The sequence below is a fragment of the Bufo gargarizans genome, chromosome 2 (genome assembly GCF_014858855.1).
Source record: "Bufo gargarizans isolate SCDJY-AF-19 chromosome 2, ASM1485885v1, whole genome shotgun sequence".
Lineage (NCBI taxonomy): Eukaryota > Metazoa > Chordata > Amphibia > Anura > Bufonidae > Bufo > Bufo gargarizans.
Genome location: NC_058081.1, coordinates 616,560,731 through 616,568,428, shown reverse-complemented (window position 1 = coordinate 616,568,428; position 7,698 = coordinate 616,560,731).

The window sequence follows — 7,698 nt, the reverse complement described above, 5'->3', positions numbered from 1 at the left end:
GTAGAAAACTGTTCTCTGGTCAAGGTCTTTCTCGCTTGTTCCAGGATCTGCGTAATCCGTTCTTGGGAATATCCGATGTGCGTCTGGTACCAGGTTTGGATCTCCGGTGACAGGATCTCGGACACGTTGAATTGTTTTTCGATGAAGACGCGTGGATCCAGGCTGATGTAAATCTTCTGGGACAAAATCCTCTTGTTCGTCAGAATGAATCCCGCGGTGTCCTGCAGCATGATTCCGGACGAAGGACCTGGCACAACAATCGGTTCGGCGTGGAATTCTTTCCCCAAGATTAGGATGACATAGATGATGGCAATCATCTTAGTCGGCATCTTGCGCCTAAAATATTGTATGACAAATATGAATACATATAATCTTTCACTTTTTATCCTGTAAGAAAAGAGTTAATGCTATCATATATTTTTGATTGGCATAGGTTCTTTTCTTGAACAGGGTAAGTTCCTTGTTTTAGAGGTTAGTTAAGAGATGTTTAGTTATAGAGGAAACACATGTGAGGATGGGTTAGTATACACGTTTGTTTATACAATACCAATCCTAATTTTCGTCTTTAGCTGGAATTGTAAAATCTCTTCACCTCTCCTCCTCAGACTCCTTCTATCTCTCGAAGTCGTGAGCTAGGATGACAAACACGTAATTGATTAATGTGCACCCATTTTTCCACAAATTCATCCCCCTTAGGGATTTTTATCTTGTATACCACTGGTGACAACTTTTCAATAATGACATAAGGTCCTTTCCATGAAGGTAAGAATTTTCTCTCCTTCACTTGATCCCGAGCGAAGTTATAGAGATAAACCTGATCGGAAATTTGATACTCCTTCTGAGTAGTTTTCAGATCGTAGTATGTTTTAGCACTCACTGCGGCTTTCTCTATATTCTTCTGGGCAAACGCAAAAGCATGCTGAAGGTGCTTGCGTAAATTTTCCACATATTGATGCGATGTTGTAGCATTTATCAAATTATGATCTGTTGTCCTGTATAATAAATGCTGGGGTAACACCATCTTCCTTCCTGTGATCATCTCGAAGGGAGAAAGTTTGGTTGCTGCGCTTGGGGTGGCCCTGATGGCCATAAGAACCAAAGGCAACTTGACATCCCAGTCCTTACCAGATTCATTGACAAATTTTTTTAGAACGTTCACAATGGATTGGTTGTAGCGCTCCACTCCACCACTAGAGGCTGGCCGATAAGCTATATGCAGCTTCCTTTTTACCCCCAGTATTTCCCACATCTTTGTCATCACTTCACTAGTAAAATGACTTCCACGATCGGACTCGATGCGTTGGGGAAGACCAAACCTGGAGAATATGTGGTTAATGAGCAGAGATGCACATACGCTTGAACTGCATGTTTTGCACGGCAAACATTCTACCCATTTTGTGAACAAACAAGTTACGGTTAACATGTATCTGTTGCCTTTTGATGATGTGGTTACTGGTCCAATGAAATCAATTTGGATGTCTGACCATGGCATGGACATCCCCCTTTTCATCAGTGGTGCCCGATGAGTGGGTCCTTGTGGCTGGAATTGAGGGCATATTAGACATCCTTGACAATATGTTCGCACGTCTTGTAACATATGCGGCCAGTAAGCGTAGTCCCGTAATAACTCGTATGTTAGTTTCTCACCTCGATGTCCAGCTGTTGGGGCATCATGGGCATGTTGTAGCATCAGACCTCGATACGCTGCGGGTACTACCCATTGCGTGATACCGTTCTTTGAGGTCCTTATCAGCAATCCATCCTGTAATGAGAATTGGGACTTACCCTTCATCAAAATCCGTAACTCCTCCTTATCATCACAGTCTTCCGTATTTATGGGACAATTCTGTGGATCCTGAACGTGGTTATAAAAGATACCAATAACTGGATCCCCCTTCTGGCTCGCAATGAGATCCTCACTAGGGGAATCTTGGCTCCATTGCAACACATTAGCTTCAGTTCCCTTTTGGGCCTGACTCCTTGTCGTTGCATCCACTTGGATAGTTCCCATGAGATCATCAACGTCAAAGACTTCTCCGTCAATGGCTGCTTGTTTGGCGAGAGAATCTGCTAGGTCATTCCCTTCTTTATCCATACCTGGATACTTTGAATGACCCTTTACCTTTTTCCAGTAAATTGTAAGACCGTGGGTGGTAACCATTTCGTCAATCTTACAAAACATCTTACCATGCTTGACTGGCTTGTTGTTGCTTCTCATCATGTTGGATCTTTTCCATCCGGGGAAATATTCCACAAAGCTATTACGAATATAATCAGAATCTGTGATGATTACAAACTCCTTAACATCATATTCGATAGCCATTTGTACGGCTTTGTACACAGCAGTAAGCTCTGCAACCTGGCTGCTTTTGGAACCAATTTTGTATCCAACGGATATCTCTGGGAACATATTATTCCACACGATTCCGACACCTGCAACCAGCGTGCGTTCGGATCCTATATTGGTATGGAAGGAACAGCCATCTACATATACACATGGCAATGATTTGCAGTACTCCTCTTCGTAAGATTTATATGGGGATGATGATTGTTCCTCCAGGAAGTCATTCTCCTGTGACTCACCTTGATGTTCCGCATTGGTACAATCATGGAGTTCAGCTAATCCTTGAGCAACTGGGTTCTTATTATTTTGTTTATACCTGATCTCCAACGGCCATCCCATTAAGGACATCGTCCAGGCGGTTATCCTGCTATTTGACAGGTTTCCATCCCTTATCCGATCACTCTGCAAGTATTGCAGCGGTTGGTGTGCAGTCCCCACGATAATTCTTTCACCTTGGATAAAACTTCTGAAATATTGTAAAGCCCACACAGTTGATAGTAAGGCTTTCTCACAGCTATTGAATTTTACCTCTACTGGTGACAAGGACTTGCTGGCATATGCAATGATTCTGTTCCGGTTTTCCTGTTTTTGGAAAAGGATTGCACTCATGCTTTTGTCAGTGAAACCTGTTTCCACGAAGAAAGGTTTTCCCCCTTCTGGATAGGCAAGGCATGGAGCCTGGATAAGTTTGGCCTTGAGTTCAATCACAGCTTGCTCATGACGCTCATTCCATTCCCATTTTACTCCTTTCTTTAGTAACTGCAAAAGAGGTTTTGTAATTTCGGCATAATTATCTATAAACTTACGTGAATAGTTCATCATGCCCAAGAATGATCTCAACTCCTTGAGATTTGTAGGTGACTTGGTGTTGATCACTGCTTCCACCTTCTTCTTCTGTGGGTTGATTCCATCAGCAGTGATTTCGTGACCTAGGAAATTAACCTTGGCACGACACCATTGAGCCTTCTGAAAAGAAAGTTTCACACCAGCTTTCCTCAGCTGGGTTAGTACATGCCTCAGTTCTACAATGTGTTTCTCAAAAGTCGTGCTTTTGATTAGGATGTCATCCACATAGGATAAGGTACCCCGTTCAGTGGCATCAGGCATTGCCTTATGCATGAACACAGCAAATTCATGGCCCGCATTTATGTACCCGAAGGGCAGTCGGGTCCATGCATATTGTTGCTTTCCAAATGTGAAGGCCAATTTGTACTGATCCCTCTCGTCAATTTTAATAGTCCAATATCCTTGTGCACAGTCAAGGGCAGTGAAAATTTTTGATCCTTGAATTTGTGCCAAACATTGGTCAATATACGGCACGGGCCATCCGGACATGTAAACACGTTTGTTTAATTGTCTTAGGTCCGAGCAGAGACGAAATTGACCATTGGGTTTGAGGACTCCAAGTATCGGATGATTGAACGAGCTGTGTATTGGACGGATAATGCCCCTCCTCTCCAGGTTCTTAACGATTTCCGATAGTGACTCGTAAGCCGCCAGCGGAAGTCGGTATTGTTTGACAAAGACAGGGGGTGCATCTGGATCTGTCTGGATCCTTGCAACATGTATGTCTGTTTCTCCACAGTCATAAGAATCCTTGGCGAACATGTCCTGGAACTCTGTGAAGAGCTCCTTTAGTTGTTGACGCTCTGACTCATCGGAGCATGCATCAGCTATAGAGACTTGTTCTTCCACCCGCTCCTGAAATTCTGAAAAGATTTCAGGCCTGACTTAACTCGTAAGCTTCTTCAAGCTCACTGGTTAAGTCATTTTGGGTGTAGCGTACCTTATCCTTTCCTTGTTGGCAGGATTCGTACTCCTTCTCATCGATCTCATGGTTGAAAACCAATGATGTTTCTTCGATGTGGCATGTACCTTCTTCAGAGCTGAAAGGATAAACAGAGTGTATATTGAATAACCCCTCAGGGGTTGAGGAAAAACTTTGTTCTACTACCTGTTCTTCCGTCAGGTATTCATCAGGAATAAGTCCAATAACATCATTTTGGAATCCAAAAGTGTAGTATTCTGAATCCATAGCTAAACCAATTACGGTGTCCTTTTGCAAAGATACGCTATGGGGAATCATATTATAGACTACCATCTGTAATGGAACCTGATGGACGTTTATCATGGGAGTAGGCTTTAGCTTTAGGCCGAGTTGTTGCATCCGGTTGGATAAACAGATCAAGGCATCTGCATTCTTCAGTTTCTGTCCCTTCTTCACTTGAATGGGGAGGAGAAACGGTTTGCATCCTTCAGGGATTTCAACCTCTTCAGCAACCTCAATACTTACGGCATAGGGCATCTGTTGTCCCCCTCTCAAAGCCTGCTCTACATTCTGGAATCCCTCTGGGTTTCCTGGTAATCTGGACCATAAGGTTTTATTTACCAGATCAATCTGTACAGCAAATCGGTGTAGAAGGTCGTTACCTATATACATTTGGTACCGTGGTTCATTTATCACGATGAAAACGTGTTCCGTGGTCTTACTTCCTAGGGAGATAGACAAAAGACATCTTGCAACCACATTATGACTCTGGGAATTTTCATCCAGATCATGAACCCATTGTTCCTGCGGAGAGAAACTTTTAATCATTTTAGGATCGGGGACCTGTTTTAAGAGTCCTAAGCTTATGTAGCTGGCTTCGGATTTCAGATCCAATTTGGCATATTTCACCCGGGCTATATTGTTCACCTGTATGGGAATCAATAAATTGTCATTGACCCTTTCAATCCGTACCATGGATTGAGTATGTTTGGTCAGGTCCGCGACTTTGTGATTTCCTCCTTCAAGGGAAATAGTTAATACATCATCATCCAAGGTTACCTTTTCGATTCTGTCCCTCTGGATGGTAATGATGTGAGCGGCACCGTTGACAGCTTCCTCGGGCTTACCATTGTTTAGGATCGTGACATCCGGCGTTTGATTGTTCCTGAAATGAACTTCAATCGAGTTAGGTCTCTCTTCAATCACGTGACAACTGCGTTGTGTTTGTGCATTGCAAGAGAATTCATAGGCAATGGGTGTCTTCACCTGAGTCCAGACTGCTTCATTAATGAAGTCTATTATGGTACTCAACCTTTTCATAAGGTCAATTCCTATGATCAGCCGATCATATGGAAGATCCACAATCAATGTGGGGTGTCTAATGGTCTTTTTGCCAATTCTAAATGTCAACCATGATGTACCTTTTACCTGTAAAGCATCTCCACCTACACTTATCAAAGAGCCATCAAATGATCTTAATCTCGGCTTCTTTGCCGTCAAATTCAGAACCTGTTTGAAATAACTATAAGATAAGATGGTGGCTTGTGATCCGGTGTCGAGTAAGCTTTTGATTGGTCCGATAAGTTCATTTTGGAGATATGATTCCACAAAATATCGTCCGTCAACCTGGAATAAATCACACAAGAAATTAGAATGTTTGCTCATATGATTCCTCTGGAGGGTTTGACCTCTCTGCAGCTTCGTGACCTCTGCATTCCTGTGTCTCACAGGAGAAGCTGGAGGAGCAGCGTTCAGCCCCCACCCTTGGGGAAAACTGGATTATATCACAGTTTACAGCTGATTCATGACTAGAGGCTGGAATGATGGGATCACACTCTGGAATAGACGCATGGTCGCAGGGATCGACACGATTAGACTGTAAGACAAATAAAATATTAGACACCTCCTCCCTGGCCCCAATCTCAGGGTCAGGGGCACTGCAAGGAGAAATGGTATTAGTAATCACATCAGATTCTTTCACATCCATCTTAATGGCCTTGCAGTGGCCTGGGTTCTGACCCGGCCCAATTTGCTTTATGATGTTGAGCTGGGACCTGGAGTTGCCCCTAAAAAAGGTTCAGGCTGTTTTCCTGGGGATACCTGGGACAACTTTCTCACAACGTCACTCAACTGGGCCACTTGTTCTGCCAGCTGATCAACCCTGTTTGGTTTGCGCATATTTTGGTTTTGTGAGGCGCCCTGATTATTGGTGGGTGACCTACTCCTAGGTGAACTTGAGGGTTCCTGCCTATCTTCCCTCTGTTGTCTGGGCCTGTTATTCCAGCGTCTGTAACCCTGGGAATCTCTATTGTAATAGGACCTATATCCCTGGGGATTGTAATATGGACGGTAGTTAGACCTCCCAGCACCAGAATTATCCCCCTCTGACCCATTGGGATTTTGGGGCTTGGTTTGCTTGGGTCTTACCTGTTGTTGCTGAGTTTGTTGGACAGGACCTGTGGACTGAGGGTATTTACGTGGCTGTGTTTCAAATCCCAAGCTAGGGTTTACCTTAGCTTCAGCTATATTTTGCTCTGGGGACTTTTTAAATCTTCTCTCACCTGTTTCATGGCATTCACTGATATTATACAGCGTGGTGGCAGCCGTCACCAACCAATCTAAGGGAGCTTCAATATCCAGATCTCTAGCTAGGCTAAGTTTGATCTGGGTTGGCATAGCATCATAGAACAACTGCTTAAACTCTTCAGATTCCCAGTTTGGGGACCTATATGCTAACCCATAGGCATTTTTAAGGATAGAGAGGAATTCACGGGGACTTTGATTGGACCTACATGTAAGCTTATATATGTCCCGTTTTGCAGCAGTAATGGTTCGGTAAGGTCCGAATTCCAATTTAACTTCATGCAAAACACTTGGCCAATCTTGAATTCCTCTCTCCCTAAAAGAGGTAAAGTAATGACGATACTTATCATCAAATGCCCATGGAAGGAATCTGATCCTGTCAGCATCAGAGTATAATTTTAAAGAATCCATAGTGGATTCATACAGTTCTAGGTGATTCGCTATCTGAGAAGAACCTTTCTTAGAGAACTTGGACACGGTGGTATTTAAAAACTTAATTATGCTGGATGAACTTTGATCCTTTTCTGAATACTGGTCATTTTTCTTCCTAGAGACCACCTCAGCATATGATGGTCGCCTGGGACCCTGATCCTCTTTGTGGGCAAACACCTGCCTGCGTGGCAGGGAGTAAGATACACGTTTTCCCACATCACTATCAGACTCACATGCGCTTTCCCCACTCTCATGAGACACATATTGTACAGGTGATTTAACCCTAACCCTAATATGTCTATCCCGGGGAATATGAGGAGAGACACTTCTAGGTGCTTCCACGTTACTGACATCTAGTAGGGTGGTTACAGTTTGCAACGCCCGACTCAATTGGGTTAATGCCTCCTGTGTTATCACACCAACACTTTCAGGTTTCTGAGTGTCTTGGATGGGGTCTGCTTTAGGAGCATGTGATGACATGTCTGGATGTTGGGGAGTAAGACATGGAGGGTCAGGAGATCCCACAGCGTTAGGTGGATCCCTTTCAGCATTGACTATATTATGGGCTGAT